At 47.0% G+C, this 12,568-nt stretch overlaps 1 long non-coding RNA gene across 1 annotated transcript in view; it reads left to right on the plus strand.

Moving 5' to 3' along the window:
- The window catches only part of LOC110261543, a 30,246-nt gene continuing 21,752 nt past the window's right edge, over window positions 4,075-12,568 (plus strand). Inside the window, exons 1-2 of the long non-coding RNA XR_002345767.1 lie at window positions 4,075-4,448; window positions 6,511-6,622. This is a non-coding gene — a long non-coding RNA (uncharacterized LOC110261543). The remainder of the gene's footprint in view (window positions 4,449-6,510; window positions 6,623-12,568) is intronic.

A 12,568-nucleotide genomic window follows, 5' to 3' on the forward strand; every position in this document is an offset into this window, starting at 1 on the left:
AATGGCGGGGTCATTTCTGCAGAGACACTCAGTGAGGACTTAGGTCTGTGTTGTGCCAGTTGTAGGCTGTGGGGGAAGAAAGCTAATGACACAGGTCTGGGTTTTCCCCCTCTTTTTTGTTTCTATTTGTTATATTTTTTATTTATCCACCCAGTATGGGAACATTAAACCTGCATATGCTGGCTAAATCCACGTGTGCTGGCTCCTATTGAGGACTCTGAACAGCCTTCTGTGCCCCATCCAGTTCATTATACTCTCAGAGGCCCTTGTGCGTGCGCGTGCACCGTCCACACCACAGGTGGAATGAATCTTTTGTGGAGTGGTGAGTTTAGTGCCTGCCTCACTGGACCTTAAGCTCCCTGAAGGCAGATCATGTCCCTCTGATTCACCCCAGTGCTTGGAACAGTGTCTGGCACTTAGTAGTTGCTGAGCAGATGATGATATGTTCCCTTTGGGGGAAGAGAAGAATTTGGCCCAGAGGACACGGGAGTCAGCCACTCTAGATGGAGAGGCAAGCCTGGGTGGGAGAAGGGTCCAGGTGGAACATATCCTTCAGTATGGAAGGCATAGAGCCTTACACATAGTAGGTATCATATAATGATGAGGGAAGGAGGAAAGGAGGGAAGGAGGGAACGAGGAAAGAAGGGAAGGAAGGAAGGGAGAAAAATCACAAGCAAATTCTGTTCGGGTTTCTCTATTCCAATTAATTTATTTGCATGGCTGGTTTGGCTCAAGCATACATGGGTTGAGGGGCAAGAATGCAGAGAATTTACTGGGGGCCCCTGGGTTTCGTGTGTTATTTTATTTTATTTTGTCTTTTCTAAGGCCACACCTATGGCATAGGGAAGTTCCCAGGCTAGGAGTCAAATCAGAACTGTAGCTGCCGGCCTACACTACAGCCACAGCAACAAGCGATCCAAGCTACATCTGTGACCTATACCACAGCTCACTGCAACGCTGGATCCCTAACCCACTGAGCAAGGCCAGGGATCGAACCCACAACCTCATGGTTCCTAGTCGGATTCGTTAACCACTGAGCCATGACGGGAACTCCATGTGTTATTCATAGATGTTCCAGTATCCTAATGAGGAGAACTGCAGAACTCTGGGCCTATAACAGTGGGTCACTTGGGATCCTGAGTTAAAGACTGGACATTGGCTCTAACTGTTGGGAATGATGAGTGCATATCTAACCTCACCCTGTGGGGATCTGAGCTGTTTGAGACTCCCTTGCCTCCGATCTGAATTGGTCTGGGGCAAGGATTGCCTGAATCTGCAGATGGAGGAGATTAGACCAATGCGAGGCCTCTTGTATATATCCTGTTAGGGCAGGATGTTTTAAGGGTGTGAAGCAGAGGAATCAGACTCTTACTGATGGCAAGGAGAATGATGAGGTGGATCAGTGCTATCAAACGTATAGCATAGAGCAAATGGTAGGCTTTTATCCACCTCCTTTCCTGTCACAGGACCTTTGCACATGCTATTCCCACCCTTAGCTTCCCTTTTCTTTGATGATTAGCTCCTTTTTGACCAATTAGCCTTAGCTTATTTTTCTTTCCTTAGAGGGCCCTCTCGGACTACTCTGTTATAAATAGATTTCCTCATATCCTTTACTCTCTTTCTCAGGCCCTTTATTTGTTGCCTTCATTATATGGTTCGAGTTTGTAATTATTTTACTTACTTCTCTGTCTGCATGTATTTTTGAGAATCTATTTTGCCCAGTATAATGTAAGACCCATGAGGACAAAAGTCATGCTTGTCTTGTCATCATTGCCTTCCCCCTCCGCATGAAGCCTAGCACAGTGCCTGGCAGAGAGGAGAGAGCCATCAATGTCAGTAGGATGTTTGGTTGACTGAATGAAAAATTATGTAATGCATCAAGATTGCCCTTGAACTTTGGCTGCCTGTAAATTCAGAGCTAAATTTGTAATGCAGCTTTAGTAACTGCCTAGGTCCTTAGATGAGCATTTCTGTGGGCCAATTTCTTATCTGACTTGACCCTGCTCAGTGGATCTTTTTGTATTGATCCGTGTAACTGATGCTTATAATTTATGATAGGAATCACACTTTCCATCATGAAAATTGATGCTTTTAATTTATGATAGGAATCACACTTTCTGTCATGATTTGAAGCAAACATGATGTACACTGCAGGCTAGTCATATTACCTTTGTGCAATTTCCAGGAGACAGATGGTGTAAACAACAGCAGTAGAGCTATGGCAAATGATGTTTTCTCTCCATCATAACTGTCCTTCAGCAAGAAATATCAGATTAGGCCAATACCCTTGGAGCTTGGGGCTGCCAGGGGAGCCCTGTGACAGGTGAGGGTTCTGCCACGTGTGGACAAGGGCTATGGCTAGTCGGTATAGGACTTTTGTGCAAATTAATAAATGGTGCCTGTATGGGTGGATGCAACACTGTGCAAGGGCAAAACGTTTGGTGAACGGAGAATTGGGTGTATTTTAGTCCTCCCTTAGCCCCTTGGTTCCATGTCTTTGAACAGTGGACAATCTGAACCACTCCACTGTACATGGTGGCCCTGAATGGAAAGGTCTTGAAGGCTGGGGACTGTCTCACTTGCTTTGGCAGTTGGACACCTTCCTTTACAGGACTTCCTGTAGTCTGTCATTGCTTCTCTCAACCACATTAGAGCCTGATTACCCTTTGGAAAACATGGCTGGGGGAGGACAAGGAGGGTGGGGAGAAAGCAACTGTCTTTCAGATGTCTAAGAAGTGCCAGCCACTGGGCCAGGCGCAAGGTATGTAAAGGTGAGTAAGACAGTTCCTTCCTCAAAGTGAATAGGAACAGACAATCAAATAAGCAGAAACAAATTCTTGCAAGGAAATGAGTGCAAAGATGTGGAGCAGCGAGGGAAGCACATGACCTTCCCTCGGGATTACGAATGGTTTCTCAGAGAACATATTCTATGACTTGGGGCCTTGGAGGAGTTTCCAGGCCAACAAAGCAAGGGAAAGACATTCCAGTTAGGGGAATAGCCAGCACAAAGGCACAGTGCTCTGAGACTACATTGATTGGATTGAGGCACGGAGGCTGTCAAGGAGGCACTAGTGTCCTTCTCCCAACCACCCAACCCATCTATCTCTACAGGTCCAAAGTCACCTTTTCTGTGACACCTTCCTTTGCTTCCCCAAGAACCTTCCCTTACGTTCCTCATGTGCACATACTCATGTTTAGCATTTGGCACCTCATAGTTCAGTCATGTACACCCTGGTCTCTCAGCAGAGCCTGAGCTCCCTGGGGCTGCCTTCCCTGCTCCCTCCTCACCTTCGTGTCCTCTTCTCTCACATGGTGCCAGGAATGGGGTTGAAGAAAGGTTTATTAAGTGAATGAATGAATGAACAGTGTGCCTGAAGCAGAGAAAGTACGGTGAAGAGAGTTTGAAAGTGTGGCTGGACAGAATTTCTGGGTCCTGTAATGCCATGCAAGGGAATCTGGAGTACAAGCAAGAGCAGCCATCACCCATTTTGGGTGGAGGGTAGCCTCAGGTTCAAAGTCATACCTGTTCTGCCGATGGTATACAATCTGGCAGGCAGATCTGGCTGTATCTGACCCAGGGGCCCTCCGACTCTCTGGATCTATGCAGGTGTCTGAGAGCACAGAGGAAGGTCCCTGGGAAGGGGCCCGTGGAGGTGGGAGAAGCCCAGGGCTGCCTTACTGGGGTATCTTTGACTATAGATAACAAACAATAATGCCTGTATTATCTCGCTTGATAACACGTCCAGAAGTAGGAGAGCTTTCAGATTAATACGACTCAATAATACCATATTTTATATATATGTATATATATATATATTTTTTTTTTTGGCCTTTTTGTCTTTTCTAGGGTCACTCCCGCAGCATATGGAGGTTCCCAGGCTAGGGGTCGAATAGGAGCTGTAGCCACAGGCCTACACCACAACCACAGCAACGTGGGATCCGAGCCGCGTCTGCAGCCTACACCACAGCTCACAGCAACGGTGGATCCTTAACCCACTGAACAAGGCCAGGGACTGAACCCACAACCTCATGGTTTTTAGTCGGATTCGTTAACCACTGCGCCACAACGGGAACTCCAATACCATATAACATTATCTACATTCCCCTCATCTCTCTACCTCAGCATCATCTAATCATTGCTGACTCCGAGATTGCAAGATTCTCACGATACTTCCAGGTATCGTCTGAGTATCCAATCATCCCATCACTGCTCTTTGGTGGAAAAGAGCCACTCCTTCCGATGTCTCGTTCCCAGGAGCCAGGAATCCTTTCCCAGAACTCCCTCCCTTCATCCCATTGGCCAAAATTAGGTCACATGCTAACAGCTACACCAATCACTAGCAAGATACTGGGAGCCTCGCAATTGGGTTAGACTGACCACAGGTTACCTGCGCTGCAGCGGGTGGTGTAGCGGAGGGAGGGCGGTGACCCGGCTTTCACACCTTGAGGTGAGGGATGTGCATGTGTGTGTGTGCGCGAGGCGCGTGCAGAGGTTCTGGAAAGGGCGTCCGTGAGAGCAATAGAGGACAGGCTAGAACTCTAGGATGGTCCCAAAGGGCGCAAGAGGAAAGGCTTCTCCCGCTGCTGGCCTCAAGTGTTACATTAGCTGCTGGCAGAGTGAGGTCCTGGCTGTGCTAGAGGCTTGATGCCTAGCAGTCTGGGCATCGAGGGGGCAGATGTGGCTGAGGCCTGCTCTGTAGGAGGGAGGCTGTGAGGGCGCGGGAAATTGCACAGCCTGTTTCAAACATTCAGCCCACACACCACACACGCGCGTACCCATACACGCACACAGCCTTGCCGTTTACAATCGTAAATGCCTCAGATGGCATAACGGAGCTCTTTGCCCAAGCAACGAAGGAAAGACCCTGGTTCTTATTCAGAGAAATACAGAGGAGTTAACTGTATATTACTGCCGTTTTGACATCTTCACCCGGATATCTCAAAAACCCCCAGTCCCATCCGAAGGAATAGCTGTGGATTGACTGGGCTGCTCTTTCTCCAGGCTGGTCTTTCCAGCAGGGTGGCAGGGCTTTTTACATGGTGGCCGGCTTCCAAGAGGGCAAAAGAGTCAAAGCTACAAGCTTGTAAAAGTCTGGCTCAGAAGTCCTAGAATATCACTTTTCACCCCTCCCAGTCAAAACAAGGCATAAGGCAAACCCACAATCAGGGAGAGGAGAAATTAATTCCATCTCTCTTTATACATTTTAAAAAAATTGAAATATTGTTGATTTGCCACGTTGTGTTAGTTTCTAGACTCCATCTCTTTTTTTAATGATTTTATGTCTTTAAATATATTCCTTGAAAATAACACACTTTTTTAAAATTAAAGTATAATTGATTCATAGTGTTGTGCCAGTTTCTGCTGTACAGGGAAATGACCCAGTCACTCATACATGTATATTCCCTTTCTTATATTATTGTCCATCATGGTCTATCCCAAGAGACTAGGTATAGTTCCCCGTGTTATACAGCAGGACCACATTGCTTATCCATTCTAAGTGTAATAGTTTGTATCTACTAGCCTCCCACTCCATCACCCCTTCCCCTTTGGCAGACACAAGTCTGTTCTCTATGTCTGTGAGGCTCCATTTCTTGATGGGGGGGGATGGTGTGTCCTCGTAGGGCTGAGAAGGATTGTTGGTTACCCTCTTGTAAAACAAAAGCTATGTACAGAATTGGTGAGCAGAAGGGCGGGGGCTCAAACCCATGCCTGTCTAATGCCACGTCCACACCCCCACATCACTGATGGGATCATGGACTTTTCCAGCTGCCAGTGACCCTAGAAATCATGCAGTTGCCTGCACCCCTCAGTGTCCTGGGGTACAATTTGAGTATAAGTGGCTCGTTTGGGAGGAAGCCATGATAGAGGAGTGGGGAAGTAAGACAGGAAAGTGATGGGAACCATTCAATGAGCAGATTACATTGTGGCAGCTAGAGCTCAATCCTGGGGGACCTCTGAGAGGTGATGTGAAACACCACTAAAGGACTACGAAGCTGGGCTAATCACCTTTGCATTTCCTCTCTGGGGCCTAGATTCCATCCCAGACACGTGGAACTGTTGCTTGAGTTCCTTTGGGGGCTTGTTGAGGACATCTTCATTCACTCCCAGTTCTGAAGGCTTCTTACTGTTCTGGCACCTGGGCTGGGGAGGCCCTAACTGCTGATTACCCTGGAGCCACAAACCCCAACCTGGCTGGGCTCTTTAGCAGCTGATAAAAGTCCAGACTTTTCCAGGGCAACCAGAGGTTCTCTCTGCTTGGATCCCTGGGATATCCCTCTCTCCAACTCAGCAGTGTCTTCTGCCTATAAGAGTTTTAACAGAACTCACAGTAGACCAGTACTTCCATGGCTGCCAAAGAGCCAAGCCTCCCAGGATTCACATCCTGGTGTGGTCCCCTCCCATGTTGATTCCGAACTTGGTTATGTCCCTGGCTTCAGCCAGTGGGACATCAGCAGATGTGATGCAAAACAGAGGCTTGATAAGTAAGTGCTTTTCCCCTTGCAACCCAGCTGCAGTACTGTAAGGAAGCCCAAGCCGTCCTACTGGAGAGAGAGATCATGTGAAGAAAACCACACAGAGAGAGAGATAAGCCACCTGGAGGAGCAGTGGGCCATTGGACAGGTGAGTGAGGCCTCTTTGGACCTTCTGACTCAGCCCAGTCACCAGCTGAATTCAGGGACACTCCCTGAGCAGAACCACCCATCAATGCTCTGACGCTCAGAATTTTGACCAAACAAAAATGGTTCCTGTTTTAAATTTGGGGTAGTTATACAGCAGTCGATAACTGAACTAGCACTCCAGGCCTTGCACATGAGCATCTTTGTGGATTTCCTGGTCCTATACCCCCTGCCTCTGTAAGTCTAGGTGGCACTTACACTCAACATCCAATTCCAGGAAATTGGGGAATTATAGCCTCTCTGTTTCTGGGCAGAAAGGTAAGTGCCTCTCCTCTGGAAGGGCATCCCGTTGCTCAAAGTGCCCACAGACCTTCTAGCAGCATGCCTGATGGTGCTGCCCTGCAGCACTGCCCACAGATGCCACCAAATGTCTCAGCAGGGAGTGTAGGGAGTTGCCTGCCTTGCCCCGAGTACTGACTTCTTGCCTAAGAGAGAGAAGGATGCCCAACTCTGTGGGCCTGGCCTCTGCTGGCCATAGGAAGCGTGGAATCAAGATCCCTCCCCTAGCCTGTTTGAGCAGGAGGCCCTACCTCAGCAGGGGGCTCAGCTGGCCCCAGGTGCTGCTACAGTCTTGTCCAGGCTGCTTAGATAGAACCAGCTCAGTAAAGATCCAGATGCTGCTGAACTCCCAGGGCTGCATGACAGCAGCAGCAGAAAACAGTATTAGAGACTAATCATCCTGTAGGATTTCTCAGTGAGTTGCATTGCTATCCGGGTGCAGAAGTCATCACCACATGGAAATGTCACGTCTGCGCGACAGGTTTTGCATCGGGTGGTGGAGGCATACCCAAACTATGGGGGGGATAATCTTAATTCCCATAAAAATGAGCCAATTCGATAATGAAAATCCCTCCCCCTTCAAATTAAGATCCTCAGCTAAATACATCCCTCAAGCTGAGGAATGTACTGGGTTCAAAATTTATTAATAAAACCTAATTTGTTTTCCCACTTTTATGGATTAAATTCCTCAGCTATGTTATTTATTCCCACCACCTTTTCTTCTTGAATCACCAAATAAATGTCAATTTCAAAAGTTATGTGGTGAATATTCATCTCTTTCCCTAGAATATTGTGGGCGGGAAGTTTTTTTTCCTGATTTAGAAGGGGAAAAAAAACCCCACAATTTAAATACGAAGTACACATGAAAGAAAAAGAAATGGAAAAATTATTATAAAATAATCTCTTTTTTCTTTTAGTCCCTTTGTGTCCCCATTCCCCACTCTCATTACCTTCTTCCCCACAGCAGACCATTCTAATATATTTAATGTGTATTGCTTTATATGTTTGCATTCTTGTAAATGTATGCTGTTGTTTTGTAGGTATGTGTTTTTAATTGCTGTTATTGGTGTTACATTACAAATCCCATTGTTTCCTGCTTATTGTCACTCAGATCTATCTCTACAGCTGTATGAACAACTAATCTTTTGACTGTAACTGCTGTAGAACATTCCATGGTGAACGTCTTTCATGTTTCACCTATTAATTCTGCCGGGGATGGACACCTTGATGGCCTCCAACCCCTGGTCACTTTAAATAACCTTATAATAAACCTTCTTGCGAGTTCCCATCGTGGTGCAGCGGAAACAAATCCGACTAGGAACCATGAGGTTGCAGGTTCGATCCCTGGCCTTGCTCAGTGGGTTAAGGTTCTGGTGTTGCCATGAGCTGTGGTGTAGGTCGCAGACTCAGCTCAGATCTGGCATTGCTGTGGCTGTGATGTAGGCCAGTGGCTACAGCTCAGATTAGACCCCTAGCCTGGAAACCTCCATATGCCCGGGGTGCGGCCCTTAAAAAAAAAAATTAAAATAAATAAATAAACCTTCTTATTCATATCTCCCTACATGGCTGATAAAACAAATCTTCTTGCATTTTATTCACAAATCACAGTGTGTCCACATGCCTTTATATTAGGTGCAAAAAGAATCCAGTAAACACACAGATTTATAAATCCCAATTTTGATTTCTTGAGTTCTTGATTTTCATAAAGAAAATGTTCAAAAAGCTGTTAACATTGTGACTTTGAAAAGACAAAAGATCACTTTGGGAAGAAATTATTTCCCAATCAGTGATACCCTGTGAAGAAAAAGTTCACATTAAAAAATAAATCAAATCGGTTGTGTCATAAAACCAACATAGTCCCAGTAAAATCTCCCAGGGTCTGTACAGTGAGTCCATTTTTTCCCAGTGGAGCAGTGTGATGATTTGGTGGAGGGGCTGCTAAATCACTGAGCAAATGGGTGAGACAGGCCCTTGTTTGCCAGCAGAGCGCATGGTCTCTGTTCCCACAGAGCCTGCTTCCGCGACAACAGCGTTCTTGTTCTCTTTTCCATTTTAACTCCTACGTGAAAGAATAAAAGGCAGACATAGCTCTAGAAGCAGTGTGGCTCCCAACCTGCCCTCTTTCCCTCTGGGAAGTTACAGTTCCTGTGCTGTGAATACCTCTTACCTGTCAAAATGTCCAGCCGGTTCGAAAGATGGCGTTTTTCAAGGTACTCTTCCATTCTTGTGCCAGGCCAGACATTCTTGATCCATATTTACATTCAGATCTGGGAGCTCCCCATTGAGGGGCAGTTCACAGCCCAAACTGGAGACCCACTTCCTTGTGAGGTGGTGGCCATTCCCTTGTCGCCTCTGTAGGTGGGCAGTTTTTCCCTTAAATGTAATGGGTCTCTGTTTCTTCTGGGCCCCAGCGCCAGCTCTCTCAAAGGAATCCAGTGGGGCAATAGACTTGCGTATCTTGAGTTCTCTTTGAATCCTTCTCCAACTCCCATTTTGACATGGCGCCTTTGTGAACGCCTGCAGTTACAGACTCAGGCAAAAATAGCTTTTTGGAGGTTCCTGAACCCCCCCCGCCCCATAATCGCTGGGAGAGCGGATAATCTGAGCGGGGGTTTAGTCGCCCCTCCTGCCTCTCAACTTGCATGTGAAGACCCTTCTCTCTATCAGAGGCAGGTCATCTGAGAGCTGGCTGAGTCCCCACCACACCAAGACTATCTCCTATTTTGATGGGGGCAAGCTGTATGTGGCTTAGACCAGAGTGTCCTCATGCCTTAACCCTCTTATCCTTCCCACAAATCCTGGCACCTTGAAACCTCTCTTTCTTTCCTCCATCTCTGATGCTTCAGAATAGTCCCATCCAATTCCTATCAAAGCCTCTTTTTACACAGATGTGCAAAAATAGCCAGGAAAATTTTAGGGACGGTTCATAAAGAAGGAAGCTTTCCCAACCAGATACTAAAGCACATTAAGCAATGATAGCTGAAACAGTTTAGTACTGGCACACGAGGGGGTAGATGAATGGAGTGGAACAGCAAATCTCAACACAGTCCAAGAACCTGGGAGAATTTAGCATATGGAGACAACAGCATCTGCAGCCAATGATGAAAGAGTGGGTGATACAACACTGAGTGTTAGGAGTATTGGCTAACCATTTTTGGGAAGAAAAAAAAGTTAGATCCCTACCTCACACCGGAAGATGAAACATCTAAAAGTTAAAAAAAAGGAAGAGAGTAGGAGAAAGAAGTCATCAGTATCTTAGAGAGTATTGTGACTATTTGTACAACCTCAGAATAAGGAAAGCTTTATGAGCACAGTAACAAAGGCAAAAGCCATAAAGGAAATATTGGTAGATTTCATCAAAACCCCAAATCAGACACTTCTTTCTTGATAAGCCCATCAAAACCAAAACTTAAAGGCAAAATAAAACTGGAGAAAATACTGATAGTATGTATGCCAATTTATTAATATCAGTATATGAAGAATTGTCACAGACTGATAGGAATAAAGGTGAGACTGATGTTGAGCCCCAGAGAAGGCATCATTTCTTTAGGACAGTTGCCAGCTGCCTGGGAATAGATTGCTCACATCAAACCCCTTCCTCTGCTAAAGGAGCAGAAATTTGTGCTTTTTAGATCTTTACCTGCTGCAGACAAGTGTCTGCCTTCCCTGTCTATAGTGTGTCTGCCAGCTCTCCCATTGTGGACAGACACAATAGGCATGATGTTCTGAATAATGTGGCCTCAGCATGATGGACCCATTTTTTTGGAGAAAAGGAGAGCTGACGGTGGCACACACAATGGGTGCCCCCACCCATCAGCCAGAAGAAGCCAGCCTAAGTGGTCTGTCCAAGTCTTAGCCAAAGCACCGCCAGCTCTGGGACCATACCCTGCAGGGCTGGCACGCTCCAGGATGCATGCTATACACCAACCCGATGAGCAGTTTGTGGAGCTGTGTTGCCAGTAGCTTGAATGCACGGGGTTGGGAAGAAAAGGAGGCGGGGAGGTAGGAGTGGTCTGTCCCATTGTCACTCTCAGAGACCCACTGAAGAAAGCTGTGCCTCTTGCCCTGAAAACTCAGATTCTTTTGGATTGGAGGTCCTGTTTCCCAAGTGTGGGATGCTGCCATTAGGGGCTCAGAAAGAGTTTCCCTGGAGCTATGACCAGGAGGCAAAGAAAAGTATGACACTGGTATCTTAGAGTGGATTTTCCCAGACACCAGCCCTGACACCAGGATTTGAATGGCCGCCACCCTGAAGGGGCTCTCTATGAGGGACTGACCTTGCTGGAGGACCTTTGCAGATCTGAATGGTCCAAGGGGTAGCCTGAGTGCAATGCCTATTGTGCATCACTTCATATCCCCTCAGCCTCACCTCCTGCTCCACCCTCCCTGCAGAGGGCAGTTCTACACCAATGACCAGGTTCATGAAGATACAACCTGAAGGCCCCTTTCTTGTGGCCTGTGCCAAATGCTTCTTGCTTCCAGCCTCAGGCATAGGAAACCCAAGGATCCTGCTCAGAACTCATACGTGTGCAACCTGGATGACCGAGGCAAGTTGACTCTCATGACCAGTGGGGGGACAGAGCCAGTGGATACGTGCATCTTCCTTTATCTCTGAGGAAGATGGTTCTGGATGCATTTTGTTGGCTCCTCAGCAGGTTCTGTGAAATTGAGCACTGTTGCCCACAAAGCTGGCCAACTTGATAACACATCCTCGGATCAGCTCTCCCTTCTTCCTGTTTTACTTCTGCTGTCCCTCACACCTGCTTTTTGGGATTCATTCCCAAATAGACTATCTTCATGCAAGCTTTGGGTGGGATCCAGGCTGAGATACTTAAGGCCCCATGCATTTATGGAATTTGGCTTCCATTATAAGTCACTGCTGTGTTCTTTCCTTTCATTCATATGAATCTGATGACCTGCACCACAGCTCAAGGCAATGCCGGATCCTTAACCCACTGAGTGAGACCAGGGATCGAACCTGCATCCTCATGGGTATTAGTTGGGTTTCTTACCGCTGAGCCATGACAGGAACTCTTCTCTTTGTTTGGTCCATCCCCGTCCCCCTTCCCCCCATAACCTGAACCTAAATTCAGCAATGGTACTGATTCTCTTCTCTCACTTTGAGACCAACCACTCCTTCCTCCAGTGAAACAGGTTCTTCCCTGAATTTCCTCTCGCATCAGTGTGCCAGCTCCTCCCGTTTTGAGTGAGACCAAGAGCCTAGATTCTGTTTCTCATTCAGCCACCAACACTGTGACCTTGGACATGTCACTTTTGCTTTCGTGAGGCTTCACTTCCTCAGGGAAAATGGACACAGGGATGTATCTCTTGCTGAGTCATTGGAGGGATCGGAGAAGACCCCGTGTGTAAAACCCCTGAATTTCTGTGCAGCATACAGTGACCCCTCTCCCCATTCACACCTCTAGTCCAGTCGTCACTAAGGACTGGTTGGAGAGAGGGAACCCAAGCGCTTCTAATTTTCAAGGTTTCTCTGATTTCTGACTCACGGCTGCTCAGACCTCATGTTGTGCCTGCCCTACTTTTACACCCTGATTTCCACATAGTCCGCTCAGCCTGTTCCTGCCCATAATATGGTGCAAAAACTAACAAC

The sequence above is a fragment of the Sus scrofa genome, chromosome 7, assembly GCF_000003025.6.
Source record: "Sus scrofa isolate TJ Tabasco breed Duroc chromosome 7, Sscrofa11.1, whole genome shotgun sequence".
Taxonomy (NCBI): domain Eukaryota; kingdom Metazoa; phylum Chordata; class Mammalia; order Artiodactyla; family Suidae; genus Sus; species Sus scrofa.